Below are 15,325 nucleotides of genomic sequence, written 5' to 3' on the forward strand. Positions count from 1 at the left end.
GATTTCCACTACAGCAACTCCTGGCCTTCACAAACAGCTGCTCAGTTTTCAGCTTTCTACTAGAACTTTTCCTGGAACTAGAATATCCCAATGGAATAACTCTTGCATAAGTGTAATAGACTTTTACCAGCACAGTTAAACAAAAACAAACAAAAAAAAATACCACAAAACCCTCAAGCAAAGAAAAATTATGCTAGCATAGTGATTTAAGCTATACTGCATAATTTAAAAACAAGCTTGATTAATCTACTCTTCTTTCCAAATGCTTTCAGGAGTCACAATCACAGAGATGTACAAGGTTTTTTTCTTTGAACTGTTCTTATACAGCTGAACCAGCTTTTAAGAGCAGTAACTGCAGTTCTTTGCAGAAGGACAAGTATACTCGAACTCCATTGTCATCTGCCACTCAAAACCAGCATCTAAAGCCAAATGTCTGTGGAAACCACAGCTAATATGAATTGCTGTGGTCAGACACAAAAAAAGTTGTCCAAGAATTGTAGTTTCAATTCACACCTCAGGTCTTTTTTTCAGTTTTCTCCAACAAAGACATGACTGAACACACAACCACTGCCCTCATAGCCCACAAGTGGCTTCTATGAAACTCTGAACCTTAATCAAGTTCTGCTTCCCTCTGAGATGCACCAGCATTTTTTTGGTAAGGTGTCATCAGAGATCTCCCCAAGCTTTCTCAGCCAGGTGGCAAACAATAAATCCTTCCCCTTCTTGCAGTCATTGTAGGCTAAGATCTGCATCAGTGGCCTTGCCTTTCCTCAGCTTTTGATTGCTTTGCATGCTGCTGCCTCTCACTCTAAAGCAAGCTGGTTTCACATGTAGCAGTCCATTGCAAAACATTCATTGCACAGGTCCTAGTTAATATTTCCCTTCTACCCAGCTACAAATGGCAAGATAAGGAAGCAGATAAGTTATTCCATGAAAAAGTAAGCCATGACTTACTTTTATATCCAATGTAATCCAATGTAATTCACTTCAGTCGCAAAGAAGCCACAGCAGTTCCTTCTTTTGAAGCATTTCATATGCAGAAGTGCTGGGTATTAGTGAGGGTCACACAGTGCAGAGCTCACTAATTTAACATACCAGCCTCCGGGTAAATAGCTCTTTTGGACAGTTTATCTGACTAAATCCTCATACCACAATGCTTATTTAGTTGCCTTGTATGTGTTTTTCCAGTAACTTGCCAGTGAGCGGGTCATCATTTTTGGAGTTTGAGTTTACCTATAAAAAGCAGAGAAAGGGAAAAAACATTTTATAGAACATGTCATTTGGACAGCAGCATACACATACAAAACTAAATTTTCTACAGATATCCTAAATGTAAAAGCAGGAGCATGCCCCTGTACATCAGAGTGATGACTTAAAAGAGCAACAAAACTTGCAGTAGAGACTGGCCAAGAATTCTAGCAAGTATCTCCAGGAAAAGAAGTTTCTGTCAAAAACAACACAAAGTTACACATCTGTCAAGCAACTTTGTAAGACAGGTTGGAGGACTAAAAGGAAACAAATGTCCACAAACTTTAGTCCTTGTGGCTCTTTTCCAGACAATCTTGCAAACTACAGAAGTGCAGAAAAGCTGTGTCTATAAGACAAACCCATTATCCAAGGCATTCTGGTGAAGCTACATCAAAATGCAAAGAAGTCTGCAATAGATAGGTCTTTGCAACCTAAATTCCAGTTCAACTTTGAGACAGTATTAATTGTTCTAAATCTATAAACTGTTCTAAATCAGAAAGTGTACTTCTTCAAGTTCAGGTAACTGCCCCAACGTTTACCAAAGAACAGCAGGAAGGAAAGAAAACCAGTATCTGTATCTGTACATAACTGGCCACCACTGGCTGACTCTACAACAATGAAGTGCTCCCTATTCATTCTGTTCCACATCAAACTGGAGACAATGAGTGTATCTAAACCCCAGAGAAAAGGGCAGCCTTATCAATATTCAAATAAATTGAAAACAGTACCTTCTTTCGGTATCAAGTGGAAGGAGTTCATTTCACAGTCCATACTTTGAACACTTTTCTATGTCATTTTAACTCCTGATACCTGTCAATATGAAGCAATAAGAATTTTAATGTGACACATTTTTTATTTAAATTCGAATTAAGTTATTAAGTTTCCACTATCATTCTCAATGTACTTTTAGGAGGCATTTAAAAGAACCTGAATAGCTCATGCAGACAAAATAATATTTATCAAAAAACAGGGATGTAAAGTACTAAAAAAATTTAAGTCTTATTCTCAGGAGGAGAGAGGAACCCAGTAATACTAAAAAATAAATATTAGGTGTCTCATTTCTCATAAAATATGTGAATTAAAATATCTGAATTAAGGATTCTGCATTCTAAAATACTTTTGTGCAACTTCTGTGCAAAACCTTTTAGCCTGTTGCTTAAGGATCTAAACATGTACAAATGGTCCAAGTCAATTAAGTGCACAGTGCTGCATTTCTGAAAAAGAAAAGCAAACACATCCTGGAGCTTTCTCGAGTCCCTGAAGAAAAGCCTATAAACCTAAGAGCTGCTGCTGGAAGCACACCAGAGCCTTGATTCAGGTCGGTAACTTTTAATGGGTCTCTCCTACCAAGCTGTGGCTCCCCAGGCTGCTGCCAAGCACCATCAAGGCTGTGACCAGCACAGGTCTGGGACTGTCAGAGAAGCAGCTCCTTCCCGGGTTGGACACAGGCATCTCTTTCACCCAAAATCTTGCTCTTGTCACACAAGCAGTTAATAAAGAGCCCCCGACTGATCATCATTATGCAATAAATAAATACAGAAATAGTTTTGGTAGTGTTTTAGCAGGTCAAGAGGACTTACTGCAAGCATTATCCCGCTTCCTGTTACAAGTACTTTAAAAAATGTGGCAGCGTTAGCACTCCTACAGCCTTCATTTGTCCATCGTCCTTCCTACCTGAGCTTGTACAATGCGATACACAACGAGGAAGCAGACACTAAAGCAAAATAAAAATTTACTTCCACGGAAGTTATTTGGGGCCATAAAAGCTGAGAAACCAGCAGCCACAGAGATTGGGAGACTGCGCCAACACACCCCGCAGAAACATACCCGGCCGCAAAACACAACTGAAAGCAACAAAGCCAGGGGCTCGGTGTTGGTTTTCTGGAAGCCGTCAGCACTGCACCTAACCTGGCCAGGGCACCCCGACCTCCCGGGGGGCACCGGCCCAGGGGAGCCCCCCAGCCCCGCTCCCCACGCAGCCAGGGAAGGCAAACGGGCCCCGGCGCGGCAGGAGACACGCGGGGAAGGAAAAGCCCAGCCGGCCCCAGCCTGCACCCGTCAGCCCACCCAGCCTCCCTCCCCTCTCCTCCCCGCCACGAAGGCGGCACTGGAAGACGACCCCAGCCCAGCCTAGCCCAGCCCAGGGACTGAGCGAGGCCCGGCTCCCACAGAGCCCACCGCCCTGCGCTCACCTCCTCGCGCTCTCCGCCGGCTGCCCCTGCCCGCTGCACTAGCGGGACGGGCAGGCAGCGCTCCCCACCTCTCCTGGGAGCCACGGCCACCGCCTCCGGACCGGTCCCAGACCGCCCGTGGACCGCCCCCGAACCGCCCCCAGACCTCCCCCGGACCGCCTCCGGACAGGCCCGGAACGCCCCTGGACCGGCCCGGCCGGGCTCGGCGGAAAGGGTCAGGGGCGGTGAATGGCAGCGGGGAGCCGGCCAGCCCTGCGGAGTCCCGCCGAGTCCCGAGGGCGTGCAGCACCTGGCACAGGGCGGGCCGGTCGTCACGGCGGCCTCCTGTATCACCTCCTGCGAGACATCTCCCCGCAGTTTGGCCAAGCCCGTTTTCTCGGGCATCAGCCGGCTGCCTTTGGCCGTCACTCCCCTTCAGGCTGTGAGCCCCTGGGCTGGCGAGCTGAATTCAGCGCAGTTTTCGCTCAGGCTGCCCTCGGGGCTCATGGCAAGCCTTGGCTGGGCTGATCTTGGAAAGAAAGCATGAGAGCCCTGTGGCCAGCTCAGCGCCCGGCTTTGCTGCAGAGCAGAACTGATGCCCGTTCGGCAGCCTGGTGGAAACAGAGACATTTCAGGCATTCAAAGAAATAGATTGTACCCGTGCACCCCATTGCACCCAGGGCATGCCAGGCATAATCATGCCTGCTCTGGGAAATTGTCACACAAGAGAAATCAGTCCGGCAGTCCATCACCCCGCTCATGAAGTGAGTCCAGGCACCGTTACATCTGTCTGATATTCACCAGAACAGGCAATGTGAGGGTCTGCTGCCACCATTCCTGTGTTCCATCACCTGAAGTTGCTCACCTCTTTTTAGAGAAGAGCTCTATTTGCCTGTCATCATGTAAGCTGAACCTGGAAACAGATGACCTTTAAGACTCCTTCCAAGGCAAACCATTCTTTGATTCTAAGTGTTTACTTTTTTTCTAGTTTGATCAGCTGTCCCTTCCACTGTGCCAGGATATCACTTTTTTGGTTCAAACAATAGTTTCTTCCTTTAGGTTTGTGTAGAAACTCTATACAGTTCTCACTGTTTAGTCTGGTGGTAAAGCTAAATTTATTCAAGCAGAAATTGAATTTTCCAGGGTGAAGTTTCCCTGGAATTGTTTTCTTGTCCATAGTTTTCAGAACATTTTCCCCCTGTGCTTGCCTTCATCTCCTACATTTTGGTTCCCATAAACTTACTTTTATTCACTCCTCAAAGACATGACTGTAGGGTATTCAGTGATTGCTTATCCCCATATCTGCTTTTGTTCAATATCCACATTCATTAACTTTATTTACGTTCTAGTTGAAGTAAACATACATTTTAATAGGAATAATAAAAATGTAATGTAACAAGAAGCTTCAAGTTGAGGTTTGAACAATTTCCAAATGAGTGTGAAAGGACTGTCCACTTGATTATGAGTTTGAAAAAATGTGGAAAGGCATGTTTAACTTCTTAAATGGTAAACAAGAGCTGTGATCCAGACTCACAGAACCATTACTCTTTTCCAAGTGGAAAGCTTGGGCTTTTTTTGTAGTAGAAGGGTTAAGCTTTCTTCCCTCTTGGTTTCAACACTAATTTGAGGAAAGAAAGGATTCTCATACTGCTTCTTCCATTTTTCAGTATCAGGATGAAGGATTGGCTTGAGCAATGGAGCTCTCAGGGAGGAAAGCTGTGAAATGTTTACCAGCTTATTTTATAAAGTAAATGGAGAGTAAGTTCTTTATGAGCAAAAGGAGTAAACTTCTATTCCTATTACTGTGTGTTTGTAAGCCTTTGCAAACTCTATTTTAGCTGCAAAAAAAAACTTTTAATCTGCTTTTGCCTTCACTGGTTTTGATGTTGAGGTGACTGGCTCTATCAGGGAAAGTTTAAACTTTAAAAACTTTAAAACCAAAGATTTTTCTAAGTGTTTAGCATCCCAATATGTTTTTTCACGATATCTAACTAGAGGATAACAGCAATGCTTCAAATTAAGCTGCGCAAAGTTTGAAAGTTGGTGACCTGGGGGAGTCAGAAAAAGAGGAGTCTCCCAGTAGCCAGCAATGATCAGGAAAGCTCTCCACCATGTAGCAAGAGAATAGGGACATGCCAGAAACCCATCAGTCAGTCTCAAGGAAGTGTAACAACTTATATAGTGGGTGTCTGGAATATTTGATAAATACTAGATAAAACGGTTATTTGTAGAATGTGGCACACATCACTATATCCATATTCTGATACGTGTCATGACCACACTTTTAAATTAACTCCCCAAAGCACTCTCTGGCATTCATTTTAGAGAAACTAATCACAATGAACTGAAAGCACACTTCTGAAAGAACGCCTGTAACAATCAGTACTGCCAAATTGTGATTCAGGAGCAAAGTATGCATTTTTCACAGAGGATCTTTCCTAGACTTTTTTAAGAATTATGTGAATGAATCAATCGTGAAACATTAGTAAGATTCCAGTCAGAAAGCAGTAATTTTGCAAATTTCTGCTCTTCTTCCACTGTAGAGAACTTCCACTCAGTAGTTTTACAACCCAGCCTGTTACCTCAATTGCTCCGTCAGTTGTCTGAGTGTACTGTGTACTGAACATGTGTACATGTTCACATATAACTGGGAAAAAACGTGTCATTGCATCCAGCTGCAGGCGTCTGAGGTCTCAGTGCCTGTGCTGCTATCAAGCCTTCATTGCTGAGAAATCAATCAGCACCAAGAGGCCAGACAGAGGTTTGTGTCATTCAATATTCAGGAGAAAATGTCCAGGGTGAACTTCAGAACCACACAGTCAGATGTTCCAGTTGGCCCTGAAAAGTGCAGCTCCTCTCCCAACACATCAATCACTGATGTTGTAAGCAGTGACTGGGTCACAGGAGTTAACTCAAGGACTGTTTGGTAATTCCACCAAAGTTCTCCATGGGGCTCTTTTGACTTCTAGTTTAATATAGGTTAATGTGGAAAGCAAGCAAGAAACACAAATTTATGTCAGAAAGACTATTTATATTTAGTTAAATCTTGCTACAACTTGCTGCATCACCAAAAACTACAAATCATTGGAAACACAAACCAGTTCTGAGTCTCCTACATCTGAACACACCTACTTTACCACAACAACAGAAGTCGTGGCCACCAAGATCCTTATTCTGGAAAATCTTAAATCTAGGGGTGGTTGATTTGCTTCTTATCCAAGTTTAAAGTCAAAATCAAAACTGGCTACGTATCCCAGTAAATCCCATCCATTAATGCCCTCTTGTAAAAAGCTCTCTCTTCTTAGAGAGGACAAGGTAGCAGCAGAAGCATAAGGAGTGAACTCATAACAGCGCTTTTAGCATTACTCCTGCAAAGACACATCAGACCTATTTTTGGACACATGGCAGTAACCTAAAACAGATTCTCATGTATTCAGATTTGTTTGTTTAGCATTTCCACACGAAAGAGAGAGAGAGTTCATATTTGATCAGGTGCATCCATCTGCACTTACAGCAAATTCATACTGGATAGAGCAATAGATCTCAAATTGACATTTTAAGTACGGGAAAAGCATGAACATACCAGTTCTCTCAAGAGACAGGTTTTGCAATTGGAATCTGGTTTAAAATTAAAAAAACAAGGTTTAATTTTTCCTTTTTAAAAAAACTAGAAAATCTTCCACCAGTTCCACATCATAATCACATTGCAAGTGCAACTGCTGCTTAAGCAGTTGTAGAGGAGGTCTTGGCAGTTATGTGACTGTCACTGCCACACTTAACCAGGAATGCATGCTAGGAGCTCCTTTCTCCTCCTGCGCCACCCAAGCTCACTGTGGATTTCTTTGCAGAATGCTTCTCTTCTATCCATTCTGTGACTATTTTCCATGACTTCTGAGAAAATTGTGGGGAAATTTTCATTTTTGCCTTCAGCACACAGAAGCTCTATGGCTTTGTTTATTTCCACTGTGGCTAAATAGGCCCAAAGTTTTACCACATTACTGCTTCAGTAAATCAGCCATCCTCTTATTACTGATATTACCTGAATAGTTCTGGTTTGAACCAAAGCTGTTCTCAAGGCAGATCCTGGAATGGCTTCAAGATTCTCCTTAAAACTTCCTTGAGGTGGAGACAGTTTTGGCACTAACAAAACTCATCAGAGCCAAAGCAAGTAATGCCTTCACAAGCCAGTAGTTGAGTCATTGAAATGAAAATCAAGTTTCACAACTTCGTATCTCTGCCCAACAAATCCACCTCAAGATCTTATCCTGTTTTGTGGGTTAGAGCTCTTGGAGTCAGCAGAAGTGCAACTTAACAGGCTGTAATTAATTTGCAGTGAGGTCTGTAAGATGAATGCTGTGGCTTATCCCTCATGTATAAGTGTATATATACACACACACATAGTGAGTTTTAAATGTCCTCATCTGTTAACAACCAAGTCTGTCTAAGTCTGTCTGCTGTTATCGTGGAGTAGCTCTCTAACTTCTGCTTTCACAATTTGCTCATTAGTTTGTACCATGTGGGCTCAGAAATTACTCTTAAATATTGTATGGTAAGAGCCAACGTGCAGAAAAGAAACCCAGAACTGTGAGCAGAGGACTTCAAGATTTAGCCTTCTCACCAGCCAGAAAGGTACAGCACACAATAAACTCGGGACAAACTGTACAATGGCTGCATGTCTCTCATAAGATTACCCAGTGTCTTGCTAGAGTACCACTAAAATTCATAGGATCACGGTTGAATGAATCAATGGTTTGGATTGAAAGGGATCTTAAAGATCATGTAATTCCAACATCAATGCCATCTGCAGGGACAATTTCCACTAGACCAGGTTCCCCATAGCTCCATCCAGCCTGGCCTTGAGCACTTCAAGGGATGGAACATCCTCAGATTCCTTGGGCAACAGTAAAGAATTTTTCCTAATTTTTAAAATATTTTTTTCCTAATATCTAATCTAAACCTATTTTCTTTCAGTTTGAACCTGTTCCCCCTTGTCCTGTCATTACATGAACAAAAGCAACAAGTAAACTGGAGCAACAAAATGGCCCAAGGAAAGCCATACAAGACTGTTCATCTTTAAATTGTTAGAAGACCACAAAAAGGACATCCACAATTACAGCAGACCCTGAAATATGGCAGCCAAAACAGAAAGGATCTTTAAAAGCAGTAATTTGCAGTGGATTGAACTTTGAAAAATAAAACTCTTATCTCAGTAGACACTAGGGTGTGTTGGTGATTTCACTCCAGGAAGGGTTAGTTGCCTTAGAAGCATGCAGAAATTACTGTACTGCTGTTTTCTTCTACCACTGCAAAAGCTCAGAACTGTATGAGACAAAGGAAACAAAATTCGAAGTTACTTTGCCTGAGCTTACACATTCCTTTCAGCTAAAAGGCAAGAAAATCAAAGTAGCAGCTGTTTGGAAGACAATGCTTGTGATAAAATAATTAATTATCTGTAGCAATTGATTTCCCATGACGGGAGCATAAACCCTTTGCCTTTGGAGAGTAATCTGCTCTCTTTCTAAGGCTGAACATGAATCACTGTGCTAAGTGCTGCCTCAAATATTTCCAGAGACCCAGCATAATTGTTTGATTAATATTTTCTAAGAAGTCAATTTTTTTTGTCTGCTGGATACGTGTTTCGGAGTTTGTGCTGACATTGCCACCGTGGTCTTGCAGATGCCTTGTTTTTGCTAAAGTGTTGTAACAAATAAATAGCATGGCCATTGTTAGTCATTTTTAGTTGATTAGTCATCAGAAGCTTTGTGCACAAGCTAAATAGGGCTCTGACGTTCAACTAATTGCAAGGAAGTCTTAGGAAAAGCCTAAATAATTTGGAATGCTAAACACAGCAGGAACTACAACATGTTCATTCACTCAATAACAAATTATGCTTCCTCGGTTTTTATTTCTCTATTAATAACTATCCACTATTCTTTAGTACCTGATCTTTAAGGTGCCTTCCAACTCAAACCATTCATTGATTCTCTGACTAAAGTCTAAAATATATTTCTTGGCACAGCAATTTGTCTTTGCAACCACTCTGTACCGAAATAGGAGGCGCAGACCAACAGGAAGGACAACAGAAAGAGTCTGATCAGAAATAAGAAGTAGAAATTGGTTTGCAGTTATCTAATTAGCATATGGAAGAAGATGAGCAAAATCAAATCACTTTAAACAGAAACTGCTGTGGTTGTGTCATGACATAGTTTTTTCTCAGTGTCGCTATGTTAGGCCTAATTAAGATTGATAATTTTAATCTTAATTAATCAATTAAGATTAAAATGGAAATATTTAAAGCCTATGAGGCAGATTTTAATTTCCATTCCTGCAGTTAAACTAAAAAACCTTACCTGTGGCATCCCGGTAATTCATTGTAAGACATTGATCAGAAACAACCGTTTTCTCAGTAGGCTTTTAGTGATCAGCAGCATTCACAACACATAACACTCCCAGATGGTTTTGCTTCTTCCCTTTTCCTTACATGTCCTTCAAACACTAACATTAGCTCAAACTTCTTAAGAGTAATTTGCAATTCTCTTGTCTTACCCAAAGGAGACCAACTCCTTTCAGCACAACAGCTTCTCCTACATCCTATTCTTATCTTACAGCCCTCAGCAGGAAATAAAACAGTCTCCAGCTTTCTTTCTGTCAAGAGTGTCCTCTGCCACACTTATCCCAAGATCTTCCTTTTTCCAATTCCCTAGATACACATGTCACATTCCTTCTTACGACCTTCCTTTCAGGGCAAGCTCTTCAGACCTCTCAGCTCCCAGGTCTCTCAGACTTTCACAAAGCCTGCCTTAAGCACTTAGAGTTCATCTTATCACACAATCCATCTGTGGCCAGCAAGAATTGTGGGAAGCAGTTCTCTGAACTGCTCTTCTCTGTCTGCTTCAAGATTATCTCAGCCATAGAAATATATCTGTACTCCGAATCCATATGTGGGGGAAGATGAACCCAGACCTCAGACTTTCCCGAACAGTCCACAGGATCTCAAACACTATGGATTTATTTTAATAATTTGGTTTTTGATAATTCCTTTTATTGGGTCATGTTACAGAAGAGAAGGAAAACAATTTCCCTTGTGTGTTGCATTATGTTATTATGTTTTGAGATAGTAATTTCTTGTTGCTTCCAGAAGAACTTGTGAGAACTTTTTTTGTTCTCCTAGGAAACTTTCCATTGCCTGAAGACCTGGCAATTCTCCTCAGCCAAAGGAAAGCAAACAGTAATGTGGAATACAGAAGCAATTAATGAGCTGGTTTTCTGTGAGTGCAACCTTTAAAAATGAGTTGGCAAATCCTGAGAGTGGCAGTGGTGTTAAGCAATCCCAGCTGCCACTAATATTATGTTTTCTCCTTTGGAGACATTTACTATGTGTGTTTTCATTGTTACAAAACACTACTGGACCACAGCTATAAATTGGTTTTTACAGATAAGGGGGGTGGGGGGAAACAGGGGCAGGCAAGAAAAAGAACAAAATTAAAGAACAGTCAAACAAACTCCAATACTGTTATTTTCAAGAGCCTCAGGAGCTTTTCTGCTCACTTTCATTAAAATGTCTTCATTTTTCCTGTTGGCAGTCACTCAGGGACTTGCTATGGGACTAAAGAACCTTGTGTGTATGGTTTTGTCCAGCTAGTCACATTTTTTCCCCTGATCCTTGATTAATTGTGTTAGCAACTGACTTTTGATATAAAAGGTACAGTAAAATACTGGCGCTCTGTTTATTGAGTTATTTGGTATGGATAATATTTGCCTGGATTTTGGTAATCAAAGTTAGGTCTCCACTCATAGTAAATACAGCTGTAGTTGGCAAGGTAAGCTGCTACATTCCAAAATACATTAAGTTCATTTTGAAATTCTTTGAATTTGAATGTTTTTCTTCTCTGGACTTCCCTGTCCTCTTTTTGTCCTCTATCTTTTCTCTAGATTCAGTGTGAGTACCTACAGAGATGGGCATTGCAGCAGTTCCTGCCTGTTGGGGTTACCTGACTCATGGGTGTGTAAAGATGGTGACTGTGGCATTGTCAGGATTTGGCAGTACACCAGCACACAGAAGTCAGGGATTCTGTGAATTTCTTTTTTACAAATCACAACAAAACTTTTACTAATAGTAGTAAAAACAAATATATTTATATGCTAGAAGTCACTACAAAATTACTATGAAAACAAGTATATATATTACAAGAGTAAAGCAAATATAGTTATATTAGAAGCTATTGCAGAATTCCAATGAGTGAAACAAGTACATACTCACAAACCTTTACCTGTGTGCATGCCCGTTAATATATCATGCAAGGTGATACCAGTATGATGGTCACCAAACCACTCTGAAGAGGATTCTAATTGACAAGAGAGAAGTTTTACCTCAAAGATTGTCTATGTGCATCCCCAGTATGGGAAATCAAATGCAGAACAAGACTTGCAGAGAAGTTCATTTTGGGTAGGCAGCAAGTTACCTACACCATAAAGGTACAAAAGTATCTGTGTGTAGGACATTCGTTCCTACAACAGTTGTTACTGATTCCTATTTTCATGGAAGGTCAGTTTCTTTGTCCTGCACCCAGGATTCTTTGTTCTGCTGACTGCTCCCCATCAAGGAAGTTTAGACTGAGTTTGTCAGGGTCTGAGTTTATCGGGGATGTCTTGGAGCTCTCACTAACCTTTCTTTGTTGGTATGTTTGCTGGATTGTCTTTGTGGGGGCTGCACTCAGGAGCCTCAATGGTCGAGACTTCCATTCTGCTGCAGTGAAGTGGAGGAGAGAGCGGAGCTCACAAAGGCAAAAGGTGCAAGGTGTCGAGGGTGAGGGATACCCCACTCTCACTGCACAAAAACTACTTTGGTTCAGGCATCACCAACAGATGGGCCTGGCTGAAATCAGCCTTGCTCTGCAAGCCAGGAGAACTATGCAAAGCTATGTCTTCTCAAAGACTATGGAGTCTAGGCTGTGTCTTACCAGGAATTAAAACTAATCAGTGTAATGTTTAATGTTGGTCAACTCAGAGGATTAAGATTAAACTTATAGAACATATTTTATATTCAACTATTTTCTTCACCTCTTCCCAGTGTATCAAGTTATTTCATGTCCCAAGTAAAGTACCAGGTTCCAATACTGTACAAGTTTAGAAACAAAAGTGATACCTCCCATATGCAGCCTGCATTCAAAAAAATACCTCCCATATGCAGCCTGCATTCAAATATTTCATAGTGAAAATAGGGGAAAATAATTTAAATAATTTTACTTGTCTCCACAGGAGCTGAAGCCATTCTTTCTTGAGATGTCAAGGCAAAACAGAGGGTGATAGTACAGGAAGGTTGAAATCTTCCTGCCTCCCAGCATCCTACCAAAGAAACAGCTTCCTCTGAAGCACCCAGACCTTCCAGCTGCAAAGTGCAGAGCTTAAATTAATACTGTAGAAAGCAACAGAAATTCAAGTGCTAGAATCTCTTAATTAAATACCTTTCTGATTCTAGTGTCTCTTGCCTTTTTAACTGAGTTTAACCATTATATGTATTCCTTATAATCATCCTTTTTATAATATTGCATCCCAGTCATGTCTTGTCCCATTAGGCAAAGCAGGGCACAAACATCTGTGATGTACACTTTTGCCCTAAAGGGCATGCAATACATGTAAAATTCAATTACATTACCAAGAGATTTAAATGGGAGGACAGCCTTGGTAATAACAATAAATGAGGACTCTTGCTATAGTCTCCCAAGGGAGACAATGCAGTGTGTTCCAAATCCCCTGTTCTGAGATAAACCTCCTTATATTTTGATAATTTTAGTTTTATAGGAAGTATTACTGTCTCAACCTTTGTCTTAGACCTTCAAAGCTTATCAGACCAGCCAGACTTATATAAAGAAGAGAAAAAGTTGAACAGTGTGGTAACCACATATTCTTTGAACAGAGAGAGGCACAGATTTCCCCAGGAAAATTCTGGGAAAGTCTATGAGAAAGCTCAGACAAAGAAGAAAAACAATTCTTATCTTCACTTGCTGCATCTGTTGTTGTGCACATGTGGAATGTGTTATGGTGATTGTTTACCAAAAGGTAATTTCCTAACTGGACACTGGTGATGGTGCTTTTGATTGACTGACCAATTAGGTCAAAGCTGTGTTGTGATGGTTTGTAAGGGTCACGGGTTTTTGTTTAGTATAGCACAGTATTAGTGTAGTATAATATAGTATAGCTTAATAAAGCATTTGTTCAGCCTTCTGCAATCATGAAGTCAATGCATGCTATTCCTCAGCTGGGGGTCACCCAGCCACAATACAGCAGGATCTACATAGACAGTCAGAGACAGCCTTCTCAAAATTTTGGTGCTATTGTGCGGAGTGAATGGCAAGAAGAGGGTTTGTATTAGTAGGAAGAAAGGAGGGTGAGTCAGATTTCTGACACCACAACTAAAAGCAAGATTTAAAAAGGTGAAATAAAATATTACAAAGTATGGTAGGGCTTGCTTGCAAGTAGAAAAAGGTTTCTTAATGATTTCTTGCAAAAGAACAATCAAGAGTTTAGAGAACATTTTTGTGACAAACATTTGAACTGGAATCATTTTTCAAATCTGTCATTCAATGTTCATCATGCTGCTGTGGCGAGGGGGTGGGCAGCGTGAACAGCAGCCACAGTTTTGACTCAGAGGTTCACCTCTGTTTTACCAGTGTAGCTGGGGAGAGAGAAATGTGTCACTCTTTCCATTTTCATTCATTTCAACTGAACTCTCTGGATTTTTTATTATTTGTCTACATGAAGTATCAAAAAGTTGTTAAATAATCAGGAGGACCAGGTGGGAGTAAATATTGTTTGAGTCCTGACCTTGTTTATAGGATTCAAAGCAATCAAAAAGATACCATCATTCATGTGGATTTTTGGGGGGGCTTCTTGTCTATCCTTTTGCAAAGAAATCTTGTGACAGCAACCTCATAACCTTCAGTCAACTAGCTGCTTTCTTACATGCCATATAATTGCTTTCTTTTACTGTTTTTATGAAATCCACTTTTGCTGATTTTATTAAATCAACTTTTGCTGATTTTGCTTTTTGCAATACTGAATTGAATAAATTCAATGTAATGAATTCAGACCCACCTCATTCACCACTGCTCACAGCAGCCTTGATGTTTGTCCTGCTCAAAGAAAGCACACTAAAATAGCAAAGGTTGATGCCTGTAAGATTGAGCAATATAATCAGTTTAAGAGAACATGCTGGTCACATCAAAGATTCCTCCTCTGAGGCATCCCCTGGTACTAAACTGTCTGAGAGTCTGTAACTTGGCAAGAGTATGACATAAGAAGAGAAAAAAACCCGGCCCAGGGTCTAGCATTTAACTGGAGTCACACTTGTAGTTTGAGCTGATGGTACTGTAAGCTATTAAATTGGTAATATAGGCCTCTCATGAGTACTAAGCATGGAGTTTGAAAATGAATTCAAATGGACAAAGCAGCAGTGCTTTTTCAAGGCTTTATAAAAATATATTAAAAAGTTTGACTTACTGTAATGACCAGTTCTATCCACACATCCAGAGTGGCCTCTCCAGGTAAAAGAGTGGCCACGCTTTACAGAACTGGGAAAGTGATACCATGCAAGGAAGCATCTCTTCCATCCTTGAAGCAAACAGGAGCAGCAGCATTCTGAGCTCTGGATGCTCCCAGCCTCCTTATGGCCTCTCTTATGCCACCAGGTGATGACTGAACTTCACAACCTCCTGATTTCAGTTTCCTGAGCTTCAGCCTGAAGTGGAAGAAGAGTCAGACCACAGTGCATTCCAAAGGTGGAATTTCACATTACATGCAGGCAAACTGGAAACAGTAAATTTTGTTTACATGATTCAACTGTAAGTGCTCTCTTTATTTCTCCAGCCTTTGTCTGTGCGTTGTTGCTGTGTTGCTCAGAAGCATTG

General features: G+C 41.1%; 1 protein-coding gene across 4 annotated transcripts in view; it reads right to left on the reverse strand.

The window, feature by feature from the left end:
- LOC311166813 (interleukin-1 receptor type 1-like) overlaps positions 1-15,022 on the reverse strand; it is a 32,016-nt gene extending 16,994 nt beyond the window's left edge. For 2 of the 4 annotated variants that reach the window (XM_084226995.1, XM_084226998.1), the window contains exons 1-4: positions 14,919-15,022; positions 12,666-12,807; positions 1,977-2,058; positions 955-1,233 (exon numbers count right to left, since the gene is read on the reverse strand). The gene's annotated coding sequence lies outside the window, so the exon portion shown is untranslated. Of the gene's footprint in view, positions 1-950; positions 1,234-1,976; positions 2,059-3,440; positions 3,521-12,665; positions 12,808-14,918 lie in introns of those variants that run through there. The other 2 variants (XM_084226996.1, XM_084226997.1) reach the window with 2 other exon arrangements.
- Positions 15,023-15,325: the final 303 nt, after the last annotated feature.

Source organism: Fringilla coelebs, assembly GCF_963513975.1.
Source record: "Fringilla coelebs genome assembly, chromosome: 2".
Lineage (NCBI taxonomy): Eukaryota > Metazoa > Chordata > Aves > Passeriformes > Fringillidae > Fringilla > Fringilla coelebs.